The sequence below is a fragment of the Leptonychotes weddellii genome, chromosome 1, assembly GCF_054177405.1.
Source record: "Leptonychotes weddellii isolate Sample4059 chromosome 1, ASM5417740v2, whole genome shotgun sequence".
In the NCBI taxonomy this organism is placed as follows: domain Eukaryota; kingdom Metazoa; phylum Chordata; class Mammalia; order Carnivora; family Phocidae; genus Leptonychotes; species Leptonychotes weddellii.
Genome location: NC_138369.1, coordinates 181,520,596 through 181,528,984, shown reverse-complemented (window position 1 = coordinate 181,528,984; position 8,389 = coordinate 181,520,596).

The following is an 8,389-nucleotide window of genomic DNA, read 5'->3' as shown; positions in this document are numbered from 1 at the left end:
CCTTCCTCATCTCTTATTATAGTCTTTGGTTTAAAATCTAATTTGTCTGATATAGGGATTGCCACTCCAGCTTTCTTTTGATGTCCATTAGCATGGTAAATGGTTCTCCACCCCCTCACTTTCAATCTGGAGGTGCCTTTGGGTCTAAAATGAGTCTCTTGCAGGCAGCATATCGATGGGTCTTGTTTTTTTTATCCAATCTGATACCCTGTGTCTTTTGATTGGGGCATTTAGCCCATTTACATTCAGGGTAACTATTGAGAGATATGAATTTAGTGCCATAATAAATAATCTTAAATTTAAAAAAAAGGAATGTTCTTAGCTGCTCATAATAGAAAATCTAAAACCAATTTAGGTAATACAATCTGTCTCAGCAAAAAGGCTAGAAGTAGGCATTTCCAGAGATGGCTCAAGTATCAACCATATTATCCAGGATCCAGACTATATTTTTCTTTCTTTCTTTCTTTTTTTTTTTAAGATTTTATTTATTTGAGAAAGAGAGAGAGCGAGTGAGAGAGAGAGCACAAGCAAGAGAGAGAGAGAAAATGAGCGGTAGGGAGGGGCAGAGGGAGAGGAAGAAGCAGACTCCTCACTGAGCAGGGAGCCCAACTTGGGGCTCCATCCCAGGACCCTGGGATCATGACCTGAGCCGAACGCAGAAACTTAATCAACTGAACCACCCAGGTGCCCCCGACTGTATTTTTCATTTCACCTGACTTTTCATTCCTTTAACTGTTACCTCATGTTTTCAAGATGACTCTGGAAGAAAGGGAAAGAGTGGCACCAATAAGCCCCCTTCTTGCACTTGTCCCTTTTTATCAAGAAACAAATTATCTTTTTCAGAAGTACCCCCACAGATTAGCTGCAAGGGAAGCTGGAAATGTAAATACCCATGAAAATGGAATGTGATAGATATCCTTGACACGCTCAGCTCAATCATGATCCACCCCCTGGGGATATGCCAGGGTTGGACCTGTTCCACCTGAGTAAAATCTGTGTTCCACCAATAAGGACAAAAGAGTGAAGGACACTAAGAGTATCTTTTACAAGTACTAACCTCTACTAGGGATACCATTTTAATAGTAAGCCTCCTCACTGTGAAGACAAATAATGCTGAAGGCTTTGCACCAATGGTAGATCATGTGCCTAAATCAGAATGACTCTAATATTTGGAATAAGATACATTTCAGCAGAAATTACCCAGGGATACATCAAAACTCCTACTTGCCACTTAAGTAGCTTGGGTTTGCAAATACAGTGCTCTTTAGTGAAGGAGTAATTTTATTATTTTTTTTTAAGATTCATTTATTTATTTTTAGAGAGAGAGAGAGTGTGCAGGGGTGGGAGGGGAGGGGCAGAGGGAGAGGGAGAGAATCTCCAGCAGACTCCGTACTGAGCACAGAGCCTGTCACAGGGCGATTCCACGATCCTGAGATCATATCCTGAGCTGAAACCAGGAGTCCAACGCCCAACCAACTGTGCCACCCAGTCATCCCACTGAAGGAGTAATTTTTTTAAATGACATTTCTTATGCTTGGTTTATAAAAAGGAGCTCCATCTGTTACAAATGTGTAATTACTTGTATAACATGTCACAATGTCACCACCGTTGGTTTCTTTAAGAAGGAGTGTTACCCGTATCCAGGAACACCAATTACTTGGTGATTCTCCTGGATGTGGGATGTTGTACCGGGATTGAATTCTTTTCTTCTCATTTTATTTATTTATAAAGATTTATTTATTTTAGAGAGAGACAGTGTGCACACATGCACATGAGTAGGAGGGGAGGGGCAGAGGGAGAGAATCTTCAAGCAGATTCCCCTCTGGGCTTGGAGCCTGATGCGGGGCTCGATCCCAGGACCCATGAGATTATGACCTGAGTCGAAACCAAGAGGCAATGCTTAAACAATGGGGCCACCTAGGCACCGCTCTTCTCATTTTAAAATTCATATTCATGACTAGGGTTAAAATAAAATAAAAATAAAAATAGATAAGTTCATGTTCAGTGCCTAGCAAAGTATGTGTAATTGAGAGATTCATTTATTTGGGGTTTAATAAAAAGTTATCTGATTTGTTGACATTAAAAACAAAAGACAGTTAATTTAGAAGCCATGTTCAAATAATTGAATATTATTCAAAATCTAGCAGTTGTCCAAATAGATGCACACAGGGGCTGGAGGCCTGGTGGGGGTCTCTGCACGCTGGTGGGCTTGTGACATGTCCAATGACTGTACCTTGAAGGGATTCAGGCTGACTGTGGTCAGATCTTCTGCTTTTTCTTTTCTCTTTCTTTCTTTTCTGGATCTTCTGCTTTTTCCAGAAAAAAAAAAAAAACAGAAATCTGGAATTTGGGGGAAATCCCAATTTTATGAATACTGGCAATGAAACCTCAAAATTTTAAAACACTGAGGGCCAAAACAAACCAGATGTATGGGCCTGATTGAGTGGGAGGGCTGCCACTTTCAACCTTGAAATAAGCCCTCATTTGAGAGCTAAGATCATGGAAGTCCAGTGTAGAAAAGCAGCAAGTCCAGAAAGACAGACATTTCCTGGGACCCTCTCCAGGCTAGGCAGGTGCTGCCTTTCACTGAGTGGTAAGTGGGCTTCCCCAGGGAGCAGAAGGTCATGTAGATCTTGACTTCCCCATCAGGACTGGAAAATTCTTTCCCCGCAGCTGCTGGGAAGGTTGTCCCCTGACAGCTCTCAGCCATCAGCCTTCTTTGGAAACTGGTCTCACTCAAGATAGCTGCCTCACTCACAGACCCAGCCCTTTCTCAGGGCAGCCAGCATCCAGTGAGCCCACTTGTCCTGATGGACCAGCTCAGCTCTGAGCTCCCCACAGGGTTGCCTGAGGTCTTCATTGAGACTGGACTGTAGGGAGATTGTAGCAAGACTTCTGCCTCTGCCCCATCTGGCCCTTCCCTTCCCAGGTGCTCTTGATCCCAAGGGCACTTCCTGCTGGCTCATCTCCAGCTCAGCTCCTGCCTCCTCTGGAACAGGATCTGTGACACTTGGCTCCTCTCTCTGTCTCCTTTCTGTGTCCCAAGTCAGTGTATTTTAGTGAGCCAGGCCAACCTAAGATAGTAGCAATCCTTTTTTTTTTTTTAAATTATGTATTTATTTATTTTATTATTTTTTTCTATTACATGTCTGGGACAAGCAGCCTCCGTGCTCAGCGCGGAGCCGGACGCAGGGCTCCATCCCACGACCCTGAGATCATGACCTGAGCCAAAATCAAGAGTCGGATGCTCAACCAACTAAGCCACCCATCCACCCTAACAGTAACAATCTTTGATGGAGAGATTGTCCTCATCAAATCAAAGATTTTCTTCAAGACATGTAAATTGAAAAGAGCCCCCCCCCTTCACGCACATTTATTAAAAATACACACCTAGGGGGAACCTGGCTGGTTGAGTCAGTAGAGTATGCAATGCTTGATCTCAGGGTTGTGAGTTCAAGTCCCACATTGGACATAGAGCTTAAAAAAAAAACACACCTAACAAAAAAATGTGTGTAAGAACTGCAGAGGAACTTTCTGCAATACCTGTTCAACAAATGAACTGCCTCTTCCATGGAGTATCAAACCTGAGCGAGCTTGCAACCTCTGTGACAAGTATCTGATGAAACATATTCCACCAGCCCATCAGAAGACTCCAGTCTTCTGGCCAAGACCGGGACCAAAATGTGTTTACCTGGGTTAGATGTCAGGATCCCACAGAACCCAGCCCTAGAATCAACTCAAGAGTTGATATGAGCTATCTCTCTCTCTTTAATTTATTATTGTTTTTTAAAGAGGGAGGGGGGAGGGGCAGAGGCAGAGGGAAAGGAAGAGAGAGACTCTAAAGCAGTCTCCCCACCCAGCGTGGAGCCTGACGTGGGGCTCGATCTCACGACCCTGAGATCATGACCTGAGTGGAAATCAAGAGTCCGATGCTTAACTGACTGAGCCACCCAGGACCCCCAGTATGAGCTATTTAAAAAAAACCAGTGGTTGGGGATGCTGGAAGTTTTGTTTGTTTTCCCTAATGATTATAAAAATAAAAGTTACTCAGTTAAGCCTTTCTTTTCTAAATCTGTGCGACCCCACATTGAGGGGTTTATTTTATAGCATGTATTTGGAAGGACCATTCATTTCTATGAATAGTGGTAATAATACTGGAGCGGGTTTAATAGGAGAGACAATCCAAACAGATAAGAATAAAAAGGGAAGTGATTATCTCCCTCTATTACATTTGCAGATGCCAGTGGGAGAGTTGTGAACTGAGATCCAAATGACAGATGTTACACATTCTCCCAGGCGCTGCTAGACATAAACATTGTTTCCTCCCCACCCCCACTCACTAGGTCTTCTTTGAAGTATCTCTACCGAACTGTCAACCCACACTCAGGGGGAAAAAATTGAGGATTAGTACAAATTCTGAATGTAGTTAATGTTGTAACAGATTATCATTTCAGGACCAGAATTTTCTCGTCTTGGCCTACACGTGTTTTCATGATGAGAACAAAAAGAGGAACATTTGTCACTTTTCTACTTAATTACTTCAAAAGTATCGGCCCTTTCTAGAATCTTCTGCTACAAAACCAGCAAACCTAGTACAAAGCCAACTCTCTTTCCCAGGCCTTCCTCGTCTCCAAAGTCACAATGGAAATTGTAAGGAGTTTTAAAGATGGGGTTTTCGAATAGGAAGTATTGACGAATGCGAAGTTAAGTCAGGTGTAGAGCAAACAATTTTAATTTGTCCGTGGCTGAAAACAACTAACCATGGACAAATGTCTTGAACTGTTTCTTGAATAAGGGATCCCTGTTCTGAGCCAACAATTAGAACTGGTAGGTTTCTTAGAAAATATGTTACTCAAGCATCTCTTAGTAACATGCCCTTTGGGGAAAAAGAGGGAAGTGCATTTAGCAAGGGAAGGAAAGGAATGGTATATACTATTTTGATTATGTTACATATGTATAGATTGTTTGAGTCCAATTAAGACTGAAGAAGGGGCGCCTGACTGGCTCAGTCAGTAGAGCATTCGACTCTTGATTTTGAGGTTGTGAATTTGAGCCCCATGTTGGGTACAGAGATTACTTAAAAAATTTAAAAAAGGAGTAATAAGGAAAGAGTATTTTGTAATATTTATAAATGTCAAATCACTATGTTGTACACCTGTAACTAATATAATATTATATGTCAACTGTACTTAAACAAAAATAGGGGAAAAATCTAATCATTCTAAATAGATACAATAAACACCACACACAACTCCTGAAATACACTGTATTTTCATTACTTGCCATAAAGTGGGTATAGTAGAAGAATAATGGCCTCCAAAGATGCCCATGTTCTAATCCCTAGACTGTGTGACTACCTCACATTATACAACAAGGAGGAATTAAGATTGCAGATGGAATTGAGGTTGCTAATTAACCGACTCGGACATGGGCAGATTATTCTGGATTATCCGGTGGGCACAACAGAATCCCAAGAGTCCTTGGAAGTGGAAGAGGGAGGTAGAGCAGAGTAAGTGTCCTGGGGGGGAGCAGCATGAGAAGGGCTCCACTGGCCACTGCTGGCTTTGAAGATGGAAGGGCTCCACCCGCCAAGGAGTGGAGAGCCTCCGGAAGCTAGAAAAGGAGAGAAGACAAATGCTCCCTGCAAGCTTCCAGAGAGGAATGCAGCCCTGCCAACACCCTGATTTTAGCCCAGTGAGACTCCCATTTCAGACTTCTGACTTCCAGAAGTATGAGACAGGAAATTTGTGTGGTTTCACTAAATTTGAGATCATTTGTTACAGTAGCAATAGGAAACGAATGTAGCAGGTCAGTCAAGGAAAAAACGAAGTTCACTTAGGAGATAACCTCTTTCTTAAAGTGGTATTTATCAAATAATCAATATGAACATACTGTTCTATGCTCGGATATTCCCTTCCATGTGACCCACTTCAGCAAAGCACCTGTCCGTCCTATTTTGTACATTTTTTCTTTGGATTAGAGCCAGTGTTTATTACACGAAACACTTTTTTCTTTTTTCTTTTTTTTAAGCAGTGATTATTTTGTCTTTTTTTTTTTTTTAAGATTTTATTTATTTGAGAGAGCGAGAGCGTGAGAGAAAGCACAAGCAGGGGGAGCGGCAGAGGGAGAGGGAGAAGCAGGCTTCCCGCGGAGCAGGGAGCCCGATGCGGGGCTCGATCTCAGGACCCCGGGATCATGACCTGAGCCGAAAGCAGACGCTTAACGACTGAGCCACCCAGGCGCCCCTATTTTGTCCTTTTGTAGCTGGCTATTTAAAATGACTTGCAGGGTGCCTGGGTAGGGTGCCCCGCAAGTCAGTTTGTTGGGCGGCTGCCTTCACACAGGTCATGATCTCAGGGTCCTGAGTTAAAGCCCCGTGTGGGAGTCCCTGCTCCATGGGGAATCTGTTTCTCCCTCTGCCCCTCCTATCCGCTCCTTCTCTCTCTCTCTCTCTCAAAAGTAAATAAATTAAAAAATAAAATAAAATAAGATGACTTGCAATAATATCCAGGCTCTTTGTTTCCAATCGGGAATTATTTTAGGGTGGGAAATGGCAGGGAAATAGTGCACATTTTGTATTTCCATCATTTGGCCAAAGAAGTAATACAGGAGTCCTAGGTAAACACATGGGTCAAGATGCCCGGGTAGCCGCACTGGCCAGTAGTGGCTTCCAGTTACCAGTTGATATGTTAGGAAGTTAGGGTTTGGCCAATCCGAGCAACTACCTGCAGTAACGGGGACTCCAAGGCCCTGGAATGTTGCTTCTTTCATACCACAAGTTTTGAAACGATAAAAGCAACACTTGTTTTAGAGGGGGAAAAAATTCACTTAAATCCCTGGAGGAGGGATTAATGCAGCTATTGAGAGGCACCTATGGGTGGCCGGGTGCAGACGTGGGATAATACGGCGTGTGCGGACCGCCGTGAGAAGGGGCCCCTGTCCCCAGCCCGGCCGGCTCCCCCTCGGGCCCTGGCCACAGTGCGCCTGCGCCCTCCGCCCGGCCCCTCGCTCTCTGCCCCCAGAGCCCCATGACCGCGATTCTCCTTCACTCCCAGGCTTTAAAAGAAGCACTTAGAAATCGCAACAATGCGTTTTTTCCTCTCCTTTTCGAAAAGGAGACAAGAAATGCTTCTGGGGACAGAGGACACTTTTTCAGTGACCCTTTGCTAACTAACCAAAGAATCCCACTGAATTCCACAAACGGTTACTCAACCGGGAAAACGGACCCAAACACGATGGGAAAAGGTATCTGTGCTGACCCCTAATGCTCAGCATGGTGTGTGGGGTGGTGGGACTTGCTAGGGGCCTATGGGGGCCACCCCTCCGAATTCCTATGTTGGAGTCCGTTAGGTACCTTAGAATGGGACTGCATTTGCAGATGGGGCCTTAGAGGGTTAGTTATGTTAAAATGGGGTCCTTCTCTTGAGTCTGGATCCGATAGGACTGCTGTCCCTTATGAGAAGAGGAGATTGGGACAGAGATTGGGACGGAGATTGGGACAGAGACGGAGACACGCAGACCTCTCTTGTGCAGAGAGGAAAGACCATGTGAGGATGCCTGGAGGGAGCAGCCATCTACGAGCCAAGAAACCAGCCCTGATGACACCTTGATGTTGAACTTCCAGCCTCCAGAACAGCGAGGGAACACATTTCTGTTGTTTAAGCCCCCCAGTCTGTCATCCTTTGTAATGGCGGCCCCAACGGACTAATACAGTCCTTAAAAAGCCAGACTGTTATACTTCTTCCAACACAGAACAGACACACTGTTCTGCCCTCACAGCAGCCCGTGCCAAAACTCTGGGGTTCGGGGCGCCTGGGTGGCTCATCGGTCAAGCATCTGCCTTTGGCTCAGGTCATGATCCCAGGGTCCTGGGATCAAGTCCTGCGTCAGGCTCCCTGCTCAGCGGGGAGTCTGTTTCTTCTGCTTTCCCTTCCCCAGCTCGTTCTCACTCTCTCTCTACCTCAAACAAATAATCTTAAAAAACCAAAAACTCTGGGGTTCCAGCCTGATCCTGCCACATGCTCAGCACTTCCCTTCCAGCCCTGCACCCCCCCATTTCCATTTCCATTCCTGCTTTCCCTGCTTGCCTCTCTCCTCACTGTGCACCTCTGAAGCGGCATGTCCCTAATCAGTGCACATTCCTTGCCTTCCAAAAAAAGTGGAAAAGACCACGGACCTGGACACACGAAGGGGGGGCCACCAGACCCTCTGGGAAGGGAGGACGCTGGGTCCAGAAAAGAAACGAGACCTTCCAACAGAGATTGCTGCGAACACCTCCAAAACTGGTTGGTCTTCTGCCTCAAATACCATGTGATAAGTGTCATAGGCATGGGCTGCGTGTGTCAGCTCTGAAAAACGGAGTGACAGATTCTGTTCGGGAGGTGGGGCA